This window comes from Dromaius novaehollandiae, unplaced genomic scaffold (genome assembly GCF_036370855.1).
Source record: "Dromaius novaehollandiae isolate bDroNov1 unplaced genomic scaffold, bDroNov1.hap1 HAP1_SCAFFOLD_30, whole genome shotgun sequence".
In the NCBI taxonomy this organism is placed as follows: domain Eukaryota; kingdom Metazoa; phylum Chordata; class Aves; order Casuariiformes; family Dromaiidae; genus Dromaius; species Dromaius novaehollandiae.
This window is the reverse complement of record NW_026991333.1, coordinates 1,396,571-1,422,896: the sequence shown is the minus strand read 5'-3', so window position 1 is coordinate 1,422,896 and position 26,326 is coordinate 1,396,571. Positions and strand designations below refer to the sequence as shown.

General features: G+C 52.1%; 1 pseudogene; it reads right to left on the bottom strand.

Annotated features, from left to right (window-relative positions):
* LOC135325814 (gamma-2-syntrophin-like) overlaps nt 1-26,326 on the bottom strand; it is a 172,637-nt pseudogene that overhangs the window by 7,810 nt on the left and 138,501 nt on the right.

Here is a 26,326-nt window from a genome sequence, read left to right as displayed (position 1 = left end):
ACCTCCTCACAGGGCTTCCATTTTGCCTATCTGCACAGCACTTGCTGAGGATGTCTGCACCGCACACTCGGGATTTCCTCTTCTCTTCAAGACTGGTGGCAACAGGGTGGGAGCTGATGAGGTGGCAGCTGTCCCAGCCCAGCAGGCAAGACTGGGCGTCCTGGCGAGCAGAGCCCCGATCCCAGCGGGCTGCCCTGGTGCGTCCCAGCAGTCGGCAATCGCCGGGGGTGTCCACGGCCTGAGGCACCCCACTGCAGGGCTGTGTGGGACCGGAGTGCTGAGAAAGGAGATGGCCCTGCAGAAACTCTCCCCTCTGGTAGGGCAGTGGGAAAAGGAGTGATAAAGAAGTCAAGCAAGGGAATTGTAAGGCATAAATGACTCCCAGCTGCATAAGAAGATGATTCAGCTGGTGATTGCTTTAAGCTGCTACCTTCAAGGGGAACAAGGGGGAGAGCTATGAAAGAGTAATACCATCCCACCTGGTGTGGACCCTGCGCTGGACAGCTGGACTGACCCCAAGACCCCACGCGGTGAGAAGGGGATGCCTGCACTGCGATTTCTCCGTGACTGATGGGGCATCAAGGGATCGGGATCCCGAAGACAGCCACTTGGGTGCAAACCTGAAGCGTGTGCAGAATAAAATTTTAGTGTTTGGCTCTAGCTCTGGCTTTAGCTCTAGACCAGCCTGTTAGACGGAGATGAACGACTAACCCAGTATGTTCTAAGTATGCAAAAAAGGTTTGAAAATCTTTTTTAAAAAAATACATGCTCGATGATATCAATCCACACCACCTGAAATACAAGTGCCTGATATACAGCCTGGGGATGAAGTGTTAGTTAAAGTATTTTCACAAAAATCCAAGTTAGAACCTGAAAAGGGGACGCCCTTAGCCAAAACTTTGGAGAACTGGAAAGAGATTGATGGTACCAAAAATTAAAAAAGAACCCAACAAAACAGTTGGTCCAACTGTGTCAGGAGGATTGCCCATTCCTGACAAAGGAGGGAAACCCAGGGGAACGGTGGCCACCGCAAGGGACTTTTGATCAGCAGGAACTAACTGTCTTGTGAAATCGTCCGGAAGACAGGTTTCCAAGTCGAATGGATTACTGGTCTGTTTGGGAGAACTGGGCATGGGCGCAGGAGCATTTGAGCCAGGAGGGAGGGAGGAAAGAAAGAATGACCCCACAAAACTTCAATGATGCTCTCGCAATTAGTGTTTTTATAGATCAAGCAGCCCCTGATCCACAAAAGTCTTTTAAAGAGCATATGCCAGGCTGGCAAGGGGAGGGGGCACGGCAGAACCAGGGGAGAGAGATGGAATCAAAGTGAACGTGCTGTACAATCAAGAGTTAATGATGTTTGTCATTATTGCGGGGAACAAGGGCACTGGCAGCAGGAATGCCCAGCGAGGCCCTGTGTACTTGGGAATAGAGGGGCCAGCAGGAGAAAATCAAACACTAAGAATGAGACCGGGCAATTCCCAGTCAGTCCACAATGACAGGAGAGAGGAGGCTCAGAAAATACTGTGGAAATTGGGGTAAATATATGGGATATAAATTTGGATTTGAGGGGCAGGTAATGGCAAATAGAGAAGGTTTAGAAGTTCCCTTTCTAGTGGGTACTGGAGCCACCCTTTCCCTTTCAAATTTGGAGCCTAAAGGATGCAAGTCATCAGATAAAATAGTGACGCAAGGAGTAATGGGAAAAGGCGAACAAATTATCTGCGGGAACCTAGGGTCGAGCCCTGTTATGGTGGCCGACAAGCCTCATTTCCGTAACATGGATCATCCTATTATTTGGACAGAAGGCATCACTCAGGTTATCCTGACACCAACATCTTTGAGGTACTTGAGACTAATCCTTTGTCTCCGTCTGTAAGTGCTCAAGGAGTAGAATTAATAGCATTGACCCAAGCAGCAAAAATCGGTAAGAACCTGCAGGTAAATATCCATACAGATTCTAAATATGCATTTGGAGTATCTGATGTAACAGGGATGTTATGGAAAGAACAAGGATTTTTATTTACGTCATCAGGAAAGAAAATAGCTAATGGAGAAGAAATACGTAACTTGCTGGAAGCAGTCCAACTGCCCCAAAGAAATTGTTGCAATACACTGCCCAGCCCATACTAAAGACACTACAGAAATTAGTAGAGGAAATGCATTAGCTGACGCTGCTGCGAAGGCTGCAGCCCGACAACCTCTGAGAGAAGGTATGGTGGCAGTTCCAAGGATGAACCAAAGTCAGTGGCCAAATTTAAGAGACCCCCAAAACCATGCATGAAAAGGACTGCTCAGTGGAAGAGAACAAAACAATGGGAGTAGTGGGAAGCAAAACAAGATGATGATGGAATGTGGACAATTAGAGGAAAACCAATTCTACAGAAAAAAAAATTACTATAGCTAGGTGGTTTCATGATACAGCTCATGGGGGAGCCGAGGCACTAGCTAAACAGGTACAGAAAGTATGGGCTGCTCCAGGAATTTATGCGGCTGCAAAAACAAAGAACGAATAGCTGCCCGACCTGCCAGAAGCTTTTAAGTAGCAAACCAAGCTCAGAGCTAGGGGGACGACTGTGGGCCCACCTCCCTTTCCAAAAGCTACAAACAGATTATGCGGGTATGCCATCTGCCAATGGGTACAAACACTTGTTAGTGATAGCAGATCAGTTATCAGGCTGGGTAGGAGCTTTCCCAACAAGAAAGGCCGATGCAGGAGGGGTAGTAAAAGCCTTACTGAAAGAAACCATACCTAGGCAGAGAGTCCCAGAAGCCATTGATTCAGACAGGGGTGCCCATTTTACGGCAAGCATAATCACTCAGTTATAGAAATCATTAGGCATAAAAAGAAACCTATGTACCCCTTATCACCCACAATCTTCAGGACAAGTAGAGAGAATGAATAGAACATTAACAGGAAAAATAGCAAGAATATGTACACGTGCTAGCCTAAAATGTCCAGAAGCATTAAACTTAGCTCTATGGGATGTTTGAAATGCCCCACAGCAACCCATAGGACTAACACCAGCAGAAATTCTCTTTGGGAGACATTTAGCTGTACTAGGGACTTGTTATTCCAGCTAAGACCAGCCTGTTAGATGGAGGTGAACGACTAAGCCGGTATGTTCTAAGTATGCAAAAAAGGTTTGAAAATCTTTTTTTAAAAAAATATATGCTCGATGATATCACTCCACACCACCTGAAATACAAGTGCCTGATATACAGCCTGGGGATGAAGTTTTAGTTAAAGTATTTTCACAAAAATCCAAGTTAAAACCTAAAAGGAATACGCCATATACTCTCATATTATGTTCTTATTTTGCTGTTAAAGTTGAACTGTACTTGTATATGTTAAGAAAGGATGTGTATGTGTAAGAACACTTTGTAATCTTATATTCATAGATGGCATTGTTGTAGATACAAGTAACCATTCAAATATTTGTAACTTTACCAGAATCATGGGATGTGATTTTAAGTATTCAGCTCTTGTTACAGTCTAATTATACATTAATTCAAAATTTACTACCTACCCCCATTGGAATGACTCTCACCCTGGTAAGGAAACTCCTACAACATGAGGACCTGCGTTGACTGCTAGAACGCATCCAAAACAGTGGACAGAAAGCGCTAATCACTGTTCATCATGATGCAGAAGAGAGACACCACGTCTTGGAAAGGGTAAAAAGGGACGGAGAACATCATGGCTGGGAAACTCTCCTCGGATGGTCACCAACTGCAACAGGGATTTATAATGGCATGTTGCACCCAGTAGTAGTTGTGTTAAGTTTAACTGTGTTATGCCTATTACTTACGATCATATTATACAGAAGATTATGGAAAGTGATAGTATGCCTCGAAAGGCTTCAAGAACTCCCTTTAAAGGATTAGCAGGGATGCTTCATAAAAACAAAGGGGGGACTGTTAAGGAATAGCAAACTGAAACTGTCTAGAGATAGCTGCTTAGCACAACTTCTATAAAACTTGCTCAGCATGAGGAGCTAAATCTGCTGAAGCCTTAGGCCGCACTTAGATAAAATAATGAACTTTTACTTAGTCCAGTAGGAAAAGAGGCCTCAGAGGTGGTTCCAGCTGGGAACATAAGGAAGTTACAAGCAGTCTGCATTCCTGCGTCTCACACTCCGAAAGGGAGGACGTCAAGGCTGTGAAATAAGACCGGTGCAGGGCATTAGGACCTTGAGGGACAAAGCCTTAGCTCACTGCTGGGGCAGCGTTAATTGCTATGATTTAGAATCACCTCCTCCTCCTCAGGACCTTGAGAGACAACAGTAAGACCCAACAAGAAACGAAGGTACAACCGTCAGCAGTTGTGCTGACAGTTTACAGTCAGTTACAACAGTAAAGATAAGGGAGAAAAAGAGCCTGCCTAGGAACAAGGATGAGACCCAATAAGGAGCAGGAGACCCCAGACCAAAAAATTACTCTTGGTCTGAACTACCACGTGAGGGGTTGGAAATTTAATTTGAAAAAACTATAATTGCCCAGGATTTGTTTATGTTAGGGTCCCTCTTCGGAGGCACCCAGCTCGAGCTGTAATTATGGCACGTGCGTGATTAAAATTTAATTTGTTTTGATTTGGCTCTGAAATTTTCTACGGGAGCCTAGGGTCGAGCCCTGTTATGGTGGCCGACAAGCCTCATTTCCGTAACATGGATCATCCTATTACTTGGACAGAAGGCGCCACTCAGGTTATCCTGACACCAACATCTTTGAGGTACTTGAGACTAATCCTTTGTCTCCGTCTGTAAGTGCTCAAGGAGCAGAATTAATAGCATTGACCCAAGCAGCAAAAATCGGTAAGAACCTGCAGGTAAATATCCATACAGATTCTAAATATGCATTTGGAGTACCTGATGTAACAGGGATGTTATGGAAAGAACAAGGATTTTTTTTAGCGTGATAGTATGCCTCGAAAGGCTTCAAGAACTCCCTTTAAAGGATTAGCAGGGATGCTTCATAAAAAGAAAGGGGGGGACTGTTAAAGAATATTGAGCTGAAACTGTCTAGAGATAGCTGCTTAGCACAACTTCTATAAAACTTGCTTAGCATGAGGAGCTAAATCTGCTGAAGCCTTAGGCTGCACTTAGATATAATAATGACCTTTTACCTAGTCCAGTAAGAAAAGGGGCCTGAGAGCTGGTTCAAACTGGAAAGATAAGGGAGTTGCAAGCAGTTTGCATCCTGTGCTTCACACTCCGAAAGGGAGGATGTCAAGGCTTTGAAATAAGGCCTCGTTGGGCGCCAGGACCCTGGGAAACAAAGCCTCCTCTCACTGCTGAAACAGTGTTAATTTGGGGGGTCTGCACTATCTCGGGGTCTGGATTATATCCCCTTCCTCAGGACCTCGGGAGATAACACCTACTGCCACTGCTGGGGCAGTGCTAATTGCTGGAACAACACCTCTCTGTCAGGGCCTTGAGAGACAAGGGCGGGACCCGAAGAATTAAGACACATCTGTCAGCAGAAACCGCAACAGTAAAGATAAACAGCCTGCCTAGGGACAGGGATGAGACCCGATAAGGAGCAGGAGACCCCAGACCTAAATATTACTATTGGTCCAAACTACGGCGTGAGGGGTGGAGAGCTTAGACTGGAAAGTATAATTGCCCAGGGATTTCTTTGCTCGGGGTCCCTCTTCAGAGGCACCCAGCTCGAGCTGTAATTACTGCACGCATGTCATTACAATTTATTTATTTAATTTGCTTTGATTTGGCTCTGAACTTTTCTGCGGGAACCCAGGGTCGGGCCCTGTTATGGTGGCCGACAAGCCTCATTTCCATAACACCTGGGAGGAGGGAGGTGTAACCCAGGCCATTCCCGTGTCACCAGAACGCCAAGGGTGTTGTACGCAACCCCAGGCCTCCGGGATTTGGAGCCATAACACCCTGTGGGGGTCAGGGACACTCGGCCGCCCCAGGCTGGGGCTGGGCTCAGCGCACACTTACTGGGGCTGGATTGTCTCCAGCTTGGCCGCTGCTTTCTTCTCTTCCACGGGCTGGGGGGAGGCTTTTCCACCTCTGCCTGTGCTCCTTTCTCCTGGGCTGGGCGGGAGGGTGGGGAGCCCAAGTCCCTTTACGGCCAAAGTCCTGCCAAGAAGGAGCGACCGACTGTCTGCAAACCAGACCGGGAAGAGAGCAGCCCTTTCCCAGAGGCCCTCTGGCAAGCACCCGGCAGCAGGAGCTGGGCAACCAGGAACCTCTCCACCACCAGCCCCCAGGGCAAGGGCAGGGTGGGAGCAGGGCTTCACTGCAATTCCCAGCTGGCCCTCTGCTTTCCTGCTGACATCACTGAGAGCATGGGAAATGGGGAGGAGGGAATTGCCATTTGCAGGGCAGGAACTTCCAATGAGCTCCTCACCAGGTTTGGCAGGGCACACCAAGCGATCCCAACCCTTCTGGACTCAGGTTTTACCCACAGCTTCAGGCCTCACTGCCCCACTGGCTGCTTCCCCAACCCCCGGCAGCCCAGCAAGGGGCATTTGACAACACCATGACTTCTCCTCAGCAGGACACCCCTCTGCTGCTTGGCCTTTGGCTGCTGCAGCACTCATGGAAAAACACCCAGCAGGATTCACACAGCCATTAGTGGGGCGGGAACTACTGCTTTCCTTCCCCAAATGCTCCTACCAGGTGTGCTCTGCTCTCAGCTGTACTTCTGCTCCTGGCAGCTCTGGATCCTCCCAAATGCTGCAAGAAGCTTCCCTGGGGTGGAGGTCTTTCTCCGGGGCCAACTGTTAGGCAAAGAACAAAAAGAGGCCCTGCCTTTTGGAGGCAGGTGAGAAGAGAGCTTGCCGCAGCATCTGCATCCTGAGGTGACTGCAGCACAACTGGGACCAAGAAGGAAAAAAGCAGTGAGGTGTACGCTCCACCAGTCTATGCGCAAAAGCCTTGGAGGGGCTGTGCGAAGGAAGGAGGGAACAAATTGCACCCTAGATGTTGTCCGAAAGAGGATTCGTTGCCCGGGGTGCAATAAGCCAATAAGTACACACTCAGGAGAGATATTTGCTTATTTATTTCAGAGCTGCGCAAGCCTGGGTGCTCGGTGGTGTCCCACATATCAAGCACACACCCCCAGCTTTTCAAGTAGCATTTATACAAACAAATTGCCAAGACTGCAACTTTCCCTTTTACACTGCTTGGTTAGTACTTTACATGCAATTATAATTTTGCTTACACACCGTTTTACTACTACGCATGCTCAGGGGAGGGGTCTTCACCTAGGCGCAGGTCTTTTTGACCTATGGGCGTGATTTTTTGTATTACAATGAGGACAGTTCAGTTAGGGATACATGGGCCTTGAATTCTTTTGCCAAATTGGCAATACGTACCTAGAAATAAAACATTTGGATGTAATGTTTCTTTCAGGGCTTTAGCAGTTCTAGGATGCCCTTGATTAAAGAATGCTTCTTTTCAGAAGATACAGATAGAGGTTATCCTAACCTGCCTAGTTTAAACAGTATGAACATTCTTTCTGAGCTTCCAGGGTTGTCTTGTAACAATTCCCCCCTTTGAGACTTATATGATCATTTTCGTATTAGTCTCACTCTTTTAAAATTTTTCCCTTGTTAACTTTGTACAACATCTAGAAATGCATTGAATCACTACATAAACACATGCAAAAACTACTAACACCATTCCCAAAATTGTTAAACACTTTTTAACCTATGAGCTCACGTCAGGGAACCAGGAAGTCAACCATTTCCATGTTTCTTCAAATCCAAAAGAGGTATCATCTTTCTGAACCCCATGTAAGATTTCAGTCTGCTTCCAGATTTCATTTAGATTGGTAGAAATTCTCCTGCTTTGATCCACATATACACAGCAACTAGTATTTACTACTGTACGTACTCCTCCCTGAGATGCCAATAACATATCTAGAGCCATCCTGGGTAGTTATTTTCGCAATTTCTGAAACCTCCTCTTGTAAAGCTGCAATGGCATCAGAGGTTTTATTCCTTATTTTCTCAACAAATGCTGAAATATTTACTACTGCTTTTTCAAGTTCACTCACTCCCAGCTGTGGAAACAGCCACCTTGCGAATGAATGAAGCCTAGTGGGTCAATCTATTAAAGGATTATTGACCCTCTTTTGTCTCCTCATGAATGTTCTTAACCATGATTTTTGATATTTGTTACTCAATTCTTTTGTTACAGTAATATTAGGGATTATTGCCCCAGAGTACCTGTCCCTGACCAATTAGGAGGCAGCACTTTTCGTGCCTTGTTCCCACACAACCAATACCATCCACTGCCTTTCGGAACACGCCACCCATTTAGCTCCTTACTTGGCCACTTATAACCTATTTCAGGTATCCGAGAGCAATCGTCATAACTTCCTACCTTAATTGCACCAGTACAGTTGATTGGTTGTTCTCCATAAAGCACGGTTTTCTCCCACCATTTATTACTATTATTCCATCTTCGGATACATTGATGATAATCTCCTGTCACACTCTGGACTTCCCATTCCTGTTCGGTTGTTGCATCATATTTCGTTCGATCACTATCACTTCTTATCTGTTTTATAAATTCCATAAAATTAAGAGGCACTCCAAATAGCGGGAAGCCCTTGTTGGAATGTTCAGGGAAGTGGGTACACACCCAACAGTCCATCTGGTTAACTGCCTTCATAGATTTTGTAATTACTTCCAAATGGAGATTGGGACCCCAAAATCCTTCCTGATTCCCTTTAATTGCTTGGCTCGGGTAACCTAGAAAAACTAACCACCACATTTCTCCCCTGTTGTTTGTTAAGGAGAACATCATTTGCACACAGACACCATAGCAACAATATTAACCCTAGTCCTAAGAAACAAATTTAAACAATTTTTCCCTGAATACAATCTAAATTTTAAACTGATTCACTTCTAATACAACTCACATGTCTTTATATTTTTTTAACTTGAAAGGCTGAACTTGTTCAGCTTTCCATGTCTCTCGAGGTACTGCTTTCACGCGGGTGTAGTGGATCCAGGAATCAATTCCCTGCAGTTTCACAGCAGTATTTGTTGTTAGCACTACCAGATACGGTCCTCTCCATTTTTCTATCAACGGCTCATCCTTCCCGGTTCAAAGATACACTTGATCTCCCGGCTGGAATGAAAGTACAGGTGAATCTAAAAGTACAGGAGATCTTAACTGGAGAAGAAGAACTTTTGCCATAGACAAGAGATAATCACTTCAAATGTGATCGCCCTTCATGTGCCTCTGAATTTCATTTCCAGTTCAATTTATGGTAGAAGGTTCACCATACAGAATCTCGAAGGGACTAATTTTCTCCTTAACCCTCAGGGTTATTCTGATTCTTAATGATGCCAGAGGTAAAACCTCAGTCCATTTCATCTGAGTCTCCTGACACAGTGTCCCTATCTGTCTCTTAATTGTTTGATTCATTCTTTCCACTTTTCCACGGGACTGTGGCCTCCAGGGGGTATGTAAATCCCATTTAATTGGTAGTATTTTTGAGATTTCCCATACTACTTCTGCTATGAAATGAGGTCCTCCATCTGAAGAAAATCCTTCAGGTACCCCAAATCTTGGTATGATTTCTTTTAATAACATTTTTACTACTTCCCTTGCTTTATTGGCACGGCACAGGAAAGCCTCAGGCCATCCCGAAAAAGGGTCAACAACTGCCAACAAACATTTATATCCGTTACAGCTTAGTAATTCAGAAAAATCAACTTGCCAGTAATTCCCCGGCATGAAGCCCGTTTTTACTTCCCCGGGGGGCAGCTTCTTCTGAATCTTGGGATTATTTCTGAGCCCCGCCGGCGGCAGCGCCCAGCTCCCGCCTCTCTGCACACGCAGCCCCGCGGCGGCTCCAGCCCGCGCCGGGCCCCGTCCCCCCCGCCCCTCCCGCGGGCGAGCGCTCACAGCGCGTGCGCGGCGCCGCCGCTCCCCGGCCCTGGGTGCCCCCCTCCTCCGCGCCAGCGCGCCTGCGCAGAGCCCCGCCTCCGCCCCGGCGCCCCCCGCCCTGCCCCCACCCCCGCGCGGCGCACGCGCGCTGCCGCCCGCCCCTCCCACGTGTCCCACCCCGCGAGCCCACGAGCTGCGCAGCCAATGGGGAAGCGCGGGGCGCAGTGGGGCGGGGCGGTCGGTGGTTTGGGAGGCGTCACTTGTGGTGCGGGGGGCGGGGCCTCTGTGCCAACGGCCGCCAACGGCCCGGCCCCGGCCCCGGCGTGCGGCCGCGCTGGAGCCTGGGGAGAAGCAGCCGCGGCAGGAACCGCTGTTGCTGGCTGCTGCGCAGGGAGCCCAGCGCCATGCTGCGGCCTGTCATGTCCCCGTGTGCCCGGGAGCCTGCGGCTGCTCCCTGCCTCGCTGGGGCAGCGGGTGGTGAGCGAGTGGCAGGCAGAGGAGCAGGGCTGCTTTGGGGAGCTGTTCTCCTTGAGCAGCTGGCAAGAGCGACCTTTCTCCGGAGCCTCCTTTTTCCTCCTCTGCCTTGGACGGATGCCATGAGCCCGCAGCGCAGTTTTCTGTTTCCAGTGCTCCTGCGGCTCTGCACCGAGGGTGAGGGCTTCGGCAGCTCCTTGGCGAGGTGCCGCACAGAGACTGTTAAGTGCCCAAACTGCTGTGGCTGCCGGGCTGTGGTGGGGCTGGGCGGGGTGGGGGATGCCCCAAGGGCCCTGCCTGAGGGTGCCGTCTGGCTGGGGAACAAGGTGGCAGCCAGGACTGCTGGGGGCTGGGGCTGGGGCTGCCCTGAGCCCCAGGGCTCCTGTGGGACTGGCTCCATCCCTTTGTGGCCGGGGGAAATGCAGGTCTGTGCTTCCTTGGGAGTGGGACCCCCTTTGGAGTGTGGCTCTGGGAGGAAAGGGGTCCTGCATCCTGGAGGCCAGAGTGTCCTGCAGCTTGCGTGGGGCTCTCAAGAGCCTGCAGCAAATGCCCGTGCTGGCAATGGAGCCTTCCCCTTGTAAAAAATCCCAGGCGTCTACTTGTTTGGGAGAGCCTCTGGTTCTTCCGCAGGGCTCCTCTTGTGCCTCCAGCTTGGCAGAACATGTTTGGCAGAGCTCAAAAAGCCTTCCCATGTCCCTAGTTCCACTCGGGACGTCCCCTGGCCTAGGAGTAAGGCTGGCAGTCTGTAACTGGGGCAAAGCCCAGCTCTGCAGCCATGCCTCAGGCTTAATGTCCGCAGAGTGACTCTCCCTGGTGAGAAGGTCCTTCCAAAGGATGGTGGACAGCTTCAGCTCCCCCAGAACAAACCTCTGCCCAAAGAGCCCTTTCCCTAAGCAACTGCTTTGGGAATAGGCTTTTAAAAAGAGTGCATGAAGTTGGGCTCTCTCGGAGTCACCCAAACAGCTGGCTCCACCTGGCCCAGCACTGGCAGTGTAGCCTGCTGTGGCAGTGACGTTGTTGCCCTGCCTTGCAGGCAATGTCAGGATCAAACTGCTGAACTACCGGCGCTTGTCATGGGACACAGGCTTCCCCCTGCGCGTGGTGGAGGGCTGCGTGCAGGAGACCGTCCTCCTGTTCTCATCCCACCTGCTGAACAAGGAGCACGTCACCTTTGTCTTCAAGGACATGGGAGTTCTGGCCTGCAAAGGAGACCAAGTGGGCATGCAGTTCTGTCCCTACCTCATTCACAGGCTGGAGAGCAAGGCAGGCCTTCTTGCAGCCCCGCACAGTGTAAGTTGCCCAGCTTTCCTGGGCTCCTTGGCTTTCTTTGGGAATGCTCTCAGAGGACCAGCAATCTGCTCTCTGTTGGCTCCCCGCAACGTGGCGGGCTAATGCAATGCTTTCCCCAGGCCTTGCCCCACTGACTCCTGCACTAGCAAAGAGAGCCTCTGCTGAGTTGCTTGATTCTTGCTCCTAAGAAGAAGCCTGGCGCCATTAGTGCCCCCTCTTCCTTCCCTGCTGTGCACCAGAACTAGGGGCTGCTCCTCATGGCAGAGGCTTTAGAGCTGAGGGCTTTGGAGAGGCAGGTTCCCCTTGGAGCAGGATCAAGTGTGCTGCTGTTGGGTCGCAAGGAGAAAACTGCCTTGTAAGCCTCCCAACGGGTGTGTGTTGCATTGCAGAGACCATGGCCGATGGAGGCAGACAGCTCTGGAGGAGAAACCAGCAGTCCAGGCTTGCAGGCTAGCCCTGCCCACGTCTTCCCAAGGTCAGCAGGGTTCCTCTGCAGCCCTCGGCTCACCCAGCGGGAGGTTTCCCGGCTCCTCTCCTGCAGGGGAGCGCACACTGCTGGGGCTGGACGCTCAGCCTGGAGGTGGGAGAAACTCCCTCCCGCAGGGACTGGGTCCTGCTTAACCAGCGCTGAGTTGGGGCTACGTGTGTCTGTGTGTCAGCTGGAGCGCTGGGGAACGGTGACTGCATTTCTCATGCCCAGCCTGCCGTCACTGCCATCAGGGAGAGAGAACTGATGGCACGCAGAGAGCAGTTGAGGCTACGTTTTGTGTCTTTTGGGGGAGAGTGCCAAAACCACCCATGCCTGCACAGAAAGGGGAAGGCATGCGAGGTCTCAGATGACAGCGAGGAGGATTAGTGCTGGCAAGCTGCAAGGGCAGATGGTGGCCTTTCCTCTGCTTGGTGTGGTCATTTCTTCCCCAGGTTTCAGCTCACCCTGGAAGGCAAAGCAAAGGGCGAGGCAGCCCCCCGATGGTGCCGCTGGGAAGTAAAGGCCCTGGGAGAGCTCCGGAGCACCACGAGCATCAGTGGTGAGGGAACAGCTCCCTCCTGAGCAGGCTGTGCCCCCACTGGCCGTCCTTCATGCCTGGGGACTTCAGCCAGCCACAAAGGCACTGCCCAAGAGGCTGCTCTGAAGAGCACCCTCCTTTCCTCCTTCCAGAGGGCCATCCTGGCCAGCTCCTGCAGAGCCGGCAGCAGCTTCCCCTGCCCATGCTGCCAAGGTCGCGGGCAGGCAGCAGGCAGCAAGACATGGAGAAGGAGACTCCTGCCAGGTGAGACCCTTGGGCAAAGGCCTAAGGGGAACCCTTGTAAGCCTGCGGGAGAGACGTCCCTTTGGCCACGCCAGCTGCGGGCAGGGACTGGGAAAGCTTCCTGACACACATCCCAGCAAAGGCTGCACTGAGGTCTGGAGCCATTGGCGGAGCATTTGATCACATCAGAGGGGGGCAGGGAGGGGGCATCAGCATCATCTTCAGGGGGTTTCGTGCAGTCCTCTCTGTTGCTTCTCCTGTCCGTCTAGGTGACATGGCACAGCAAAGGCTCTTCAAAGCTTCAGGGTCCGCAGAGTGGCCACCTGCCACCCTGCCATGGGAAGCAGCCCCATCTCCCCTGCTGCATACAACACCCTCGGCATTCTGGTGACACAGGAATGACCTGGGTTACACCTCCCTCCTCCCAGGGGCCTTTCTGCAGCCCACAGCTAAGCCCGAACACTCCCCCCAGGCTGAAAGGGGCTGTGGGTGCGCAGGGGCCTGGGTGGGTGCAGGGGCTGGAGCAGGGCAGAGGCAGGCAGGGGCCCAGCCAGCCACTGAGACACTTTTGCCCTGTTGTTGCAGCCACCTTTCCCCTCGAGCAGCCCAGACTCTCCAAAGCTTGGAGCCCTATCAAGCCCAGCGGGAAACATTCAGGTGCATTGCCAAGAGGAAGGGACGACAGCAAGAGGAGCAGCAGCAGTTGCCCTGGTGAATAGCTGCAAGGAGGGAGGGGACTTCCCCCTGCTGCAGTGCCCCTGCTGCCCCTGGCAGCAGCAGCCGGGCAAAGGGGCTCTTTCTCTGGCAGCCCTCTGGGGACAGGAGCAGGTTGTTGGCTCTGGCCTTGACCTGGATGTCTCTGAACTCCAAGGGGCAGTTGTTGGGCCCCGCCAGAGGTGGCTCAACCTTTTCCAATCCGCATACGCTGTCCTTCCTTTGCAGAGCAGGGACACCAAGATGCCTTGCCGTGAGGGTGGTTCCCTGTTCAGGCCAAGGTCTCAGCCCCACCTGACTCAGCCCCAGCTGATTAGCTGCATATGGGACCCTGTCATGGGCTTGGACACAAGGGGCCTCTGTCTCATCGCAGAGACCTTGCAACTCCCCCAGAAGCAGATGCCATACCATTTGGCCCGCATTAGGCCTGCACTATTTCTCTGCCTTCTCCCTGCTCATGCAGCTGTCCCTCTTTTGGTTTAACTCTCCAGCACTCGGAGAAGAGGCTGGTACTCACCGCAGGGGGTGGTATGAAGAATGGCGGCTGTGCAAAAGACAGGGGACCGACATGAGGAAGCCCCTATATGTCCATATACCCCCCACCTGCGCATCCTAACACACAGTGCAATACAGCGCGTGCACAAACATCCTGGCCAGCATGCATGCGTGTGCTCAGATGCGCACTCGTGTGGTGCTTACATGTCTCGCTCCAAAGGGCCCGAATGCAGTCGGCACTGCAAACCATCATCCTGCTACCCAGCTCCCCCTTTATGTAGAGCCTTTCTGGGGGTCACCTGTGCAGGGAAGATGCTGCTTTAATATTTTCCCGAGCGACAGTTTTGGTCTTGTGTGTGCTGAATGCTTGCAGTAGTTTGAATGGGCAAAGGCATCTGAGTCTTGAACCTTGATACAACAAAGAGCTGCTGCTGAGAACTGAAAATCTTTTTCCCAAAAGACACCTTCAAGTAACACCGCCCAATTTTTGAAACCTCCTTTCTTTGTAGGCTGGCTGGTGCCTCCACTCTGTCAGGCCTTGTCCCATTGATCCTGCAGGGAAATGCATGCTGATTTCAAACAAAAGAGGGAAACCAGCCAGGGCAGCAGCTGGGCCTCAGACTGGTGGGGCCTGAAGTCAGCAAGACCCCAAGGCAAAATGCCATCCCCTAACAGTTAATGACACCTGAGGGGTACAAAAAAAAGATGTGAGCGGCTGAACCGCGGAGAGACCGAGGGTGAGCAGGTGAGATCACCTTGTTTGGAGAGTTTGTAAATGGATATCGCTTTCCCCTTTCCTAGGGCCTTGCACTGAGCTTTATTATCCTACTTTCCCAGCGTTTCTTCTGGCCAGTTGTCACGCAGGACCTCAGCTGCTGCCTGCTGTGCTTCAGGGTCCTCATCATTTTGCCATCCCCAGAGATGGGCAATGACACAGGAGAGGGCCGGGGTGTGCCGATCCAATACCGGGGGGGTTTCGTTACGATCCCAAGGACGAGATTAAGATGCTAAAACCGGTCAAATATCGTACAACCTTTTAACTTTATTTTCCACGGAGTGGGGAGAAAAGGTGGGGAAAGGCGAAGGGGAGGAGAGAGAGAAAGAGAGAGAGAGAGAGAAAGGGGGAGAGAGAAAGAGATATCACCACCAGTGGATCCAGCAGCGTCCTGTTGGTCCTCTTCACCCTGGGTGTAAATTTTAGCGAAGCGTGTGCAGTAATTGCAACTTGAGCAGGGTCCGACCCTAGGTTCCCACTGAAAAGTTCGGAGCCAAATCAAGGCAAATTAAATAAATAAATTGTAATGACACGCGTGCAGTAGTTACAGCTCGAGCTGGGTGCCTCCGAAGAGGGACCCCGAGCAAAGAAATCCCTGGGCAATTATAGCTTTTTCAAATTAAGTTTCCCACCCCTCACGCAGTAGTTCAGACCAATAGTAATTTTTAGGTCTGGGGTCTCCTGCTCCTTATTGGGTCTCATCCTTGTTCCTAGGCAGGCTCTTTTTCTCCCTTATCTTTACTGTTGCTGTTTCTGCTGACAGATGTGTTTTGATTCCTTGGGTCCCACCCTTGTCTCTCAAGGCACAAACAAAAAGAGGTGTTGTTCCAGCAATTAGCACTGCCCCAGCAGTGACAGTAGGTGTTATCTTCCAAGGTCCTGAGGAAGAGGATATAATCCAGACCCCCCCTTAAGTAACACTGTTTCAGCAGTGAGAGGAGGCTTTGTTTCCCAGGGTCGTGACGCCCAAGCAGGCCTTATTTCAAAGCCTTGACATCCTCCCTCCTGGAGTGTGAAGCACAGGAATGCAGACTGCTTGTAACTCCCTTATCTTTCCAGCCTGCACCAGGTCTGGGGCCCTTTCTCACTGAACTAGGGCCAGGTCCCAAAGTCTCTGCCCGATCGTGCCGTGGTTCGGCACAGGCTCGGTGTGTCCCAGGTGGTCACAGGGAGACCGTTTCGGGGGTCGCAGCAGCTCAGTCTTGTTTCTGCTGGGAACAGATGGCTTGTTCGGGGTTTCAGGAGAGACAGGGAGTCAAGTTCCTGTTGTTTGCGCTTCCCCAAGGCTCCTCAGCAGGTTTTGTAGGAAGGCAGAAATGAACCACAGCCTCGTGGCCGCAGGCACTTTGCAAGGGACCTTCCCCTGTTCCTAAATCCTGGCGTTAGAGGCCTCTTTGGTGAAACTCTCTAACCTCACGTCCCCGTGCAGGAGATGGCAGAGTCCAGCTGCTTTTCCGCAGAGGGCAAGAGGGTGGTTTGGGGGGCCCAGTCCTACAAGCAGCTGCACACAGATGCACTCTTGCCTCCAGTTGTAGCCCAGGTGACTGAGCCCAGGTGCCCGGGCACCCCATGCATGTGTGTGCAAGATGCTCCTTGGTGGCAGTGCTGCCGCCTCCCTGCTACAGGAGCTTTTGCAAGCACCAGCTCTGTGAAGGTCGGGCCCAGCTTAGTCCCTCCAGGCTTCTGCCTCCCTTCTGTGCCCCGTGGTCGGCCCTGCCTCTGCCGGGCAGATGTTGGTGCCCGGCAGTCAGGGGCGGGCCAGGAGGTGCCGCGCAGCCCGGCGCTCCTCAGCCTCCAAGCCCGGCGCCTTGGGCTCGGCTGCCCCGGGCTGAGTGCCAGCCCCAGCCTGGTCTTGCTGGGGGGCCGTGCCCTGGCTTGTGGGCAGCGGGGGCCTTCTGCCGGGCTAGCGCCTCCTCCTCCTCTTTGGCCCCTGGGGCAGGTCCAGGGGCTGCGGGGCGGGCTGCCCCTCCACAGGCTCCACCTGCATGGGCTCCTCCTCCTCCTCCGCGCGCTCCACCTCCACGGGCTCCGGGGCGGCTGCGGCACTCGGCAGGAGGGCGGCGCGGCGCTCCCAAACGGTCGGGCCCACCTTCCTCCTGATGCGCAGCGCCGCCTTCCTCCTCATCCACAGCCGCTCCGGCTGGCTCATGGCGGGCAGGAACGGAGAGCACCTTCCTGGCCCTTCTCCTACCAACGGTCTCCCAACGGCTCTGGAACAGCGGTGCTGAGGTCACTGATGATGACATGGGTGGGCCGTGGTGACGGCTTGCCTGGTTCCGTCCCCACCTGTGGGGACCCTGCCGGGCTCTGCCCCGCGGGGAGATCCTGGGGGCTGGAGGGGGCCCCCATGGGCAGGGCCTTGCTGAATATATGTGTGTGTGTGTGTGTGTGTGTGTGTGTGTGTGTGTGTGTGGTTTGTGCGTGAGGCAACTGGGAAACCAGGGATCCAGGGCCAACTACAGGACCGACTGAGTGTCTAAGGGCAGTTCTTGGAGGGAGCCACAGTGCGGGTGTGTGCGCGTGTGCGTGTGTGTGTGAGTGAGGGCCGTGCTGGGCACAGATGGCTCGGTTTGGGAGCAGGGCTCTGCAGGGGCCCTGTGTGCAAGGAGACCACGAGCTGCCCTGGGCCAGGCTCAGCCCCTTCCAGCCAACTCTGCCACAGATGACAAGAGCCCATTGCGCAGCAGGACTTCAGGCAGTCAGAGGAGCCCATGGTGCCTCTGCTCCAACGTGCTGAAGAACGGGCAGGAGACGCTGCAGGCAGGAGACACAGGAGGAGGCACATGGGAGGAGACATGGGAGCCACGAGAGGGCCCCCGTGAGGAGAACTGTCATGAGCCATGTTTGGAGAAACAAAAGGCAGGAGCTACGTGGCAGGGGACATTGTCAGGCAAATGGCTGGAGTCGCGCTCTTGCAAGGAGGTGCTCCATGCTGGAGCTGGTCCTCCTCTGAGGGCACCGTGGCCCGGGGAGGTTCGTCTCCTTGGGAGGGCCAAGCGCGTGCCAGGGTTTGGGGAGACTCTGCCATCGGTTGCGTTTTTCTCCTGACGAGGAATTAGAGCCTCCTCTTGTGCCTCTGTCTCTCTGCCCCTCGCTTTGTGGATTTCAACGCCTGCAGTCGCATCTACCTCCCTCTCCTGCAGGACCACCTGCTGCGGCGCAGGCAGGCGCACAGCTCGGCAGCAGGGCACAGAGACCAAACCCCTCTGGTGCTCACACCAGCTCACATGGCGTGTGCAGACCCAGGCAGCTTCCAGCAGCTGCCTTCTGGAGCTCCCCATCAGCGATGCAGGGGACTCCCTGCTTTGACTGCCCACTTCCACTTCACTTTGGAAGTCTCAGCCAGGCCACGAGCCTGCCACTGGCCTCGGAGGCACTCAGGCTGCGCTGAGCTCACAAGCAGAGCCATCAGCCAGCAGCCTGCCACTAACCTATGAGGCACTGAGTCTGCTGTGACCTCACAAGCACAGCCAGCAGGGGATGCTGTAGACTAACCTAGCAGGCTCTGAGGCTGCTGTGATGTCACAAGCACAGCCAGTAGGGGGTGATGGACACTAACCTATGAGGCACTGAGGCTGCTGGGACCTCACAAGCACAGCCAGCAGCCATGAGACTGCCACTGGCCTCAGAGGCACTGAGGCTTCTGTGACCTCAGAAGCACACCCAGCAGCCATGAGCCTGCCACTGGCCAAAGAGGCACTGAGGCTGCTGTGAACTCACAAGCACAGCCAGCAGCCATGAGACTTCCACTGCCAGAGGAGGAACAGAGGCTTCTGTGACCTCACAAGCCCAGCCAGCAGCCATGAGCCTGCCACTGGCCTAGGAGACACTGAGTCTGCTGAGACCTCACAAGCACAGCCAGCAGGGGACGCTGGACACTAAACTATGAGGCACTGAGTCTGCTGTGACCTCACAATCACAGCCAGTAGGGGGCGATGGACACTAACCTAGGAGGCAATGAGGGTACTGTGACCTCACAATCACAGCCAGCAGCCATGAGCCTGCCACTGGCCTAGGAGGCGTTCAGGCTGCGGTGAGCTCAACAGCACAGCCAGCAGCCATGACCCTGCCACTGGCCCAGGAGGCATTCAGGCTGCTGTGACCTCACAAGCACAGCCAGCAGCCATGAGGCTGCCACTGGCCTAGGAGGCACTGAGGCTGCTGTGACGTCACAAGCACAGCCAGCAGCCATGAGCCTGATACTGGCCTGGGAGGCACGGAGGCTGGTGTGACCCCACAAGCACAGCCAGTAGGGGGCGCTGGACACTAACGTATGAGGCACTGAGTCTCATGTGACCTCACAAGCAGAGCTAGCAGGGGCCGCTGGACACTATACGATGAGGCACTGAGGGTGCTGTGACATCACAAGCACAGCCAGCAGCCATGAGCCTGCCACTGGCGTAGGAGGCATTCAGGCTTCTGTGACCTCACAAGCACAGCCAGCAGCCATGAGCCTGCCACTGGCATAGGAGGCACTGAGTCTGCTGTGACCTCACAAGCACAGCCAGCAGCCATGAGCATGGCACTATCCTCGGAGGCACTGAGGGTGCTGTGACCTCACAAGCACAGCCAGCAGCCATGACCCTGACACTGGCCTAGGAGGCATTCAGGCTGCTGTGACCTCCCAAGCACAGCCAGCAGGCATGAGCCTGACACTGGCAGAGGAGGCACTGAGTCTGCTGTGACCTCACAACACAGCCCTCATGGGGCAATGGAGATAACCTATCAGGCCCTGAGTCTGCTGTGACCTCACAAGCACAGCCAGCAGCCATGAGCATGGCACTATCCTCGGAGGCAATGAGGCTGCTGTGACCTCACAAGCACAGCCAGCAGCCAGGAGCCTGCCACTGGCCTAAGAGACACTGAGTCTGCTCTGTCCTCACAAGCACAGGCAGCAGGGGGCGCTGGACACTAACCTTTCATGCACTGAGTGTCCTGTGACCTCACAAGCAGAGCCAGCAGGGTACGCTGGAGACTAAACGATGAGGCACTGAGGCTGCTGTGACCTCGCAATCACAGGCAGCAGCCATGAGCCTGCCACTGGCCTAGGAGGCACTGAGGCTGCTGTGACCACACAAGCACAGCCAGCAGTGGGCGCTGCACACTAACGAATGAGGCAGTGAGTCTGCTGTGACCTCACAAGCAGAACCAGCAGGGGACGCTGGACACTAACCTAGGAGGCACTGAGGCTGCTGTGACCTCACAAGCACAGCCAGCAGCCATGAGCCTGCCCCTGGCCTTGGAGGCATTCCGGCTTCTGTGACCTCACAAGCACAGCCAGCAGCCATGGCCCTGACACTGGTCTAGGAGGCATTCAGGCTGCTGTGACCTCACAAGCACAGCCAGCAGCCATGAGCCTGATACTGGCCTGGGAGGCACTGAGGCTGCTGTGACCTCAGAAGCACAGCCAGCAGCCATGAGCATGGCACTATCCTCGGAGGCACTGAGGCTGCTGTGAGCTCAAAAGCACAGCCAGCAGCCAGGAGCCTGCCACTGGCCTATGGGGCACTGCGGCTGCTGTGACCTCACAAGCACAGCCAGCAGCCATGACCCTGACACTGGTCTAGGAGGCATTCAGGCTGCTGTGATGTCTCATACACGGCCAGCCTCCAGGAGCCTGACAGTGGTCTAGGAGGCACTGAGGCTGCTGTGACCTCACAAGCACAGCCAGCAGCCATGAGACTGCCACTGGCCTGGGAGGCACTGAGGCTGCTGTGACCTCACAAGCACAGCCAGCAGCCAGGAGCCTGCCACTGGCCTAGGAGGCACTGAGGCTGCTGTGACCTCACAAGCACAACTAGCAGCCAGGAGCCTGCCACTGGCCTCAGAGGCACTGAGTCTGCTGTGACGTCACAAGCACACACAGCAACCATGATCCTGCCACTGGCCTATAGGGCATTGAGGCTGCTGTGACCTCACAAGCACAGCCAGCAGCCATGACCCTGACACTGGCCTAGGAGGCATTCAGGCTGCTGTGACCTCACAAGCACAGCCAGCAGCCATGAGCCTGATATTGGCCTGAGAGGCACTGAGGTTGCTGTGACCTCACAAGAAGAGCCAGCAGCCATGAGCCTGGCAATAACCTAGGAGGCACTGAGGCTGCTGTGAGCTCACAATCACAGCCAGCAGCCAGTAGCCTGACACTGGCCTCGTAGGCACTGAGGCTGCTGTGCCGTCACAAGCACAGCGAACAGCCAGGAGCCTGCCACTGGCCTAAGAGACACTGAGGCTGCTGTGACCTCACAAGCACAGCCAGCAGGGGGCGCAGGACACTAACCTATGAGGCACTGAGGCTGCTGTGACCTCACAAGCAGAGCCAGCAGGGGGCGCAGGACACTAACCTATGAGGCACTGAGTCTGCTGTGACCTCACAAGCACAGCCAGCAGCCATGAGACTGCCACTGGCCTAGGAGACACTGAGGCTGCTGTGACGTCACAAGCACAGCCAGCAGCCATGAGCCTGCCACTGGCCTAGGAGGCACTGAGGCTGCTGTGACCTCACAAGCACAGCCGGCAGCCACGAGACTGCCACTGGCCTAGGAGGCACTGAGGCTGCTGTGACCTCACAAGCACAGCCGGCAGACATGAGCCTGCTACTGGCCTAGGAGGCACTGAGGCTGCTGTGACCTCAGAAGCACAACCAGCAGCCATGAGCCTGACACTGGCCTCAGAGGCATTCAGGCTTCTGTGACCTCACAAGCACAGCCAGCAGCCATGAGCCTGATATTTGCCTGGGAGACACTGAGGCTGCTGTGACCTCAAAAGCACAGCCAGAAGCCATGAGCATGGCACTGGCCTAGGAGGCACTGAGTCTGCTGTGACCTCACAAGCACAGCCAGTAGGGGGCGATGGACACTATCCTATGAGGCAGTGAGACTGCTGTGACGTCACAAGCAGAGCCAGCAGCCATGAGCCTGCCACTGTCCTCGGAGGCACTGAGTCTGCTGTGACCTCACAAGCACAGCCGGCAGACATGAGCCTGCCACTGGCCTAGGAGGCACTGAGGCTGCTGTGACGTCACAAGCACAGCCGGCAGACATGAGCCTGCCACTGGCCTAGGAGGCACTGAGGCTGCTGTGACCTGACAAGCATAGCCAGCAGCCATGAGCCTGACACTGGCCTAGGAGACATTGAGGCTGCTGTGACCTCACAAGCACAGCCAGCAGCCATGACCCTGACATTGGTCTAGGAGGCATTCAGTCTGCTGTGGCCTCAGATGCACAGCCAGGACCCATGAGCCTGATACTGGTCTGTGAGGCACTGAGGCTGCTGTGACCTCACAAGCATAGCCAGCAGGGGACGCTGGACACTAAATTTTGAGGCACTGAGTCCGCTGTGACCTCAGAAGCAGAGCCAGTAGGGGACACTGGACACTAAACTATGAGGCACTGAGGCTGCTGTGACCTCCCAAGCACAGCCAGCAGCCATGAGCCTACCACTGGCCAAGGAGGCATTCAGGCTTCTGTGGCCTCACAAGCACAGCCAGCAGCCATGAGCCTGCCACTGGCCTCAGAGGCACTGAGGCTGCTGTGACCTCACAAGCACAGCCAGCAGCCAGGAACCTATCACTGGCCTAAGACACACTGAGTCTGCTGTGACCTCACAAGCACAGTCAGCAGGGGGCGCTAGACACTAAACTATGAGGAACTGAGGCTGCTGTGACCTCACAAGCACATCCAGCAGGGTGTACTGTAGACTAACTTATGAGGCACTGAGGTTGCTGTGCCGTCACAAGCACAGCCAGCAGCCACGAGCCTGCCACTAGCCTAGGAGACACTGAGGCTGCTGTGACCTGTCAAGCAGAGGCAGCAGCCGTGAGTATGGCACTGGCCTAGCGGGCACTGTTGTGAGCTCACAGGCACAGCCAGCAGCCACGAGCCTGCCACTGGCCTAGGAGACAATGAGCCTGCTGTAGCAATACAAGCACAGCCAGCAGCCATGAGCCTGCCCCCGGCTTACATGGCACTGAGGCTGCTCTGGCCTCACAAGCAGAGCCAGCAGGGGGCGCTGGACACTAACCTATGAGGCACTGAGGGTGCTGTGACCACACAATCACAGCCAGCAGCCATGAGCCTGCCACTGGCCTAGGAGGCATTCAGGCTGCTGTGACCTCACAAGCACAGCCAGCAGCCATGAGACTGCCACTGGCCTAGGAGGCACTGAGGCTGCTGTGACCTCACAAGCAGAGTCAGCAGGGGGCGCTGGACACTAACGTATGAGTCACTGCGTCTCATGTGACCTCACAAGCAGAGCCAGCAGGGGCCGCTGGACACTATACGATGAGGCACTGAGGGTGCTGTGACCTCACAAGCACAGCCAGCAGCCATGAGCCTGCCACTGGCGTAGGAGGCATTCAGGCTTCTGTGACCTCACAAGCACAGCCAGCAGCCATGAGCCTGCCACTGGCATAGGAGGCACTGAGGCTGCTGTGACCTCACAAGCACAGCCAGCAGCCATGAGCATGGCACTATCCTCGGAGGCACTGAGGCTGCTGTGACCTCACAAGCACAGCCAGCAACCATGACCCTGCCACTGGCCTAGGAGGCATTCAGGCTGCTGTGACCTCCCAAGCACAGCCAGCAGGCATGAGCCTGACAGTGGCAGGAGACACTGTGTCTGCTGTGACCTCGCAACACAGCCAGCAGGGGGCAATGGAGATAACCTATCAGGCCCTGAGTCTGCTGTGACCTCACAAGCACAGCCAGCAGCCATGAGCCTGCCACTGGCCTAGAAGGCACTGAGGCTGCTGTGACCTCACAAGCACAGCCATCAGCCAGGAGCCTGCCACTGGCCTAGGAGGCACGGAGGCTGCTGTGATGTCACAAGCACAGCCAGCAGGGGGCGCTGGACACTAACCTAGGAGGCCCTGAGACTGCTGTGACCTCAGAAGCAGAGCCAGCAGCCATGAGCCTGCCACTGGCCTCGGAGGCATGGAGGCTGCTGTGACCTCACAAGCACAGACAGGAGCCATGAGCCTGTCACTCATGAGCATCACATTCATCAACCCTGTTTTATTCATCTTCTTAGTTTACCATGAAGAATTAATAGATTCATAAGATAGAAATGACAATTACTTCTTATTCCGACTGCCTAATTTCTGCTATATTTTATTTATGTAGGGGAACATTTCTTGATGAAACTTAGAGGGTGATTCAGAATCCTATTTCTCAAGCACCACTTAATTCCTAAAGATGCCTAGAAATAATCAATGTGTTTGTTTTGACTGCAGAGTTGCTTAGACACCCAAAGTCTTCTGAGTTCTCGGAAGAGCTAGGTTAGCTGTGATACAAACATGAGTAGGGAGATACCTATTCTCTGCCTCTGCCTTGGCTTTCCAATACCCCTCTAATTACATATTACTTGAGTCCAACAATATTGTGATGGATTTATAATGGAATATTATGCTGTAATTATTTAGCAGTCTCACCCAGATTTTGATATTTACAGATTTTATTTTTGAATAGAAACATTAAAATAGAAAAAAAAGTTTAAAATATACGAGTAGGCTAATATTAATCATGATCACAGAAGAACTGGATACAAGACTGCATTGCTATTCATTGCAAAAATAGTTTAGAAGCTATTTGAATTTTTATCTAGTGGAATCTCTTCAGCTAACTCCTAATTTTGAAAACAATGGGAGTTTTATTGATACCTCCAGTGGACTGAGAATAATATCCAAAATATACAAGTTAATTTTGTTTCTTTCTGGAGCAACTTTTTTTAGAGCTATTCACCTGTTTGTTTATTTTGGTGAAAATGCAGGTTTTTAAAATGTCAGTGCAGTTTTGTGCAGTTTTCTATTTGACCTCTCACAGCTATCAATATATCAATATATAAAATATCACAAAAGCAAGTATGTGATTTAAAATATAAGCAATACTTTTCATATTATAAAACAATTATTGCTAATGAAAGGTCAGGAAGTAGTACATAGGCATATAGTCACTACTATGTTGATATTATATATAATATAGTCAAATGAATGCATTTAAAGGGAAATTATTAGAAAACACTGGTTTCACGCAAAGGCTACTGAAATCAGTTGAAGCTAATCTATTCACTTCTGTATGATTATTGATCAGTGCTAGTGACCTCTTTCAGGGCATTTTTAATAGAATACACATGCAAAATTAAATAATACTTCAGAACAGTGAGCAGTTGTAGGAATGAGGAGATTGTATAGATCATTGTCTGAGTTGCAAAGGATAGATGGAAAGAAAGTATTATATGGATATGTTTTACACAGAAAATTTTAAAACCATAAATATTTACTAGGAAAACAAGAAGTGAAAAACAAAACATAAACACAGAATGGATTCTGAAAGAATTTAAGCAATGGATATTTCATGGAAAATAATCTCATCTTCTCAGACCTGAATATTATGTTTGGGTTAGAAATGAATTAAACTGATGAACTCGTAAAATCTATGACAAGATATTAAAGAGGAAATTTAGAAAGACTAATAGAAGAGAAGATGTCAAAAATACCCAGGACTAGATACTCAATCAAAGATAGTCCATCAAGCAAAACAGGAAAGAGAAACAAAGCTGAGGAAAGGATATTGTATAAAGCATTTCTTTAAAATTATTACTTGACTTGATCATCCTGAAGAACATTCAGTGGATAGAGGGAAATGCTAAAGTCTGGAATAAGAAGATAACGAACTCAGGATACTTTGAGATAAGTTAATTTCAGCTCTGTGATCTTTCATAACTGTGGAACATTGCTTATGATCACAGAGCAAAAACAGGGATTGGCAGGACACACCAGCATTGAAAAGTAATTCATCGCTGCTGACAAAACAGAAAAGGAACTGATTAATTGCATTTGTTTTAACTATTCTTGTTTCTTTTTTAGGAATTTTAATTTCTAAAAAATTAAATATTAAAATAGTGTTTTATCAGCATAATATTTCTGAAATGAAAACTGAAAGCTTCCCACTGCAATTATGGTCCTTATTCAAAAGAAAGAAGTCTTATGGACAAATGAACCTACAGGTGACAACCTTTAATTTTCTGGATGCTGAAATGTCAGTCCCCTTTATGTGGCTAGAAATATTCTGAGTAACATTAAATTGCAGACTTCATTCATGCTACTCCTGATATCCTTCTGAAAAGATGGACATGAAAAGCAGCATTTATTTTTTGAGGTAAGAAAGGAAATAGTGGAATCAGAAAGATTTTTCACTGCTGGAGAGTGACCACAACACTTTGTACCCTACTGGCATACTGGTTTATAGTAAACTTGAATGTATGAAACTGACTGACAGAAAACTAAGATATGGGAATACACACACAGGAACTTAAGCATTGCAACCAGATTTTTAATCTAATGCCTCTGCTGGAGTCTTCAGATAGGCTGAACCATGACTGGAAGAAATATTAATATCTTTTGTGCTATACTGGGCTAGCAGATTCTTGAATTCAAATGACAAAGATCATTGCACAAG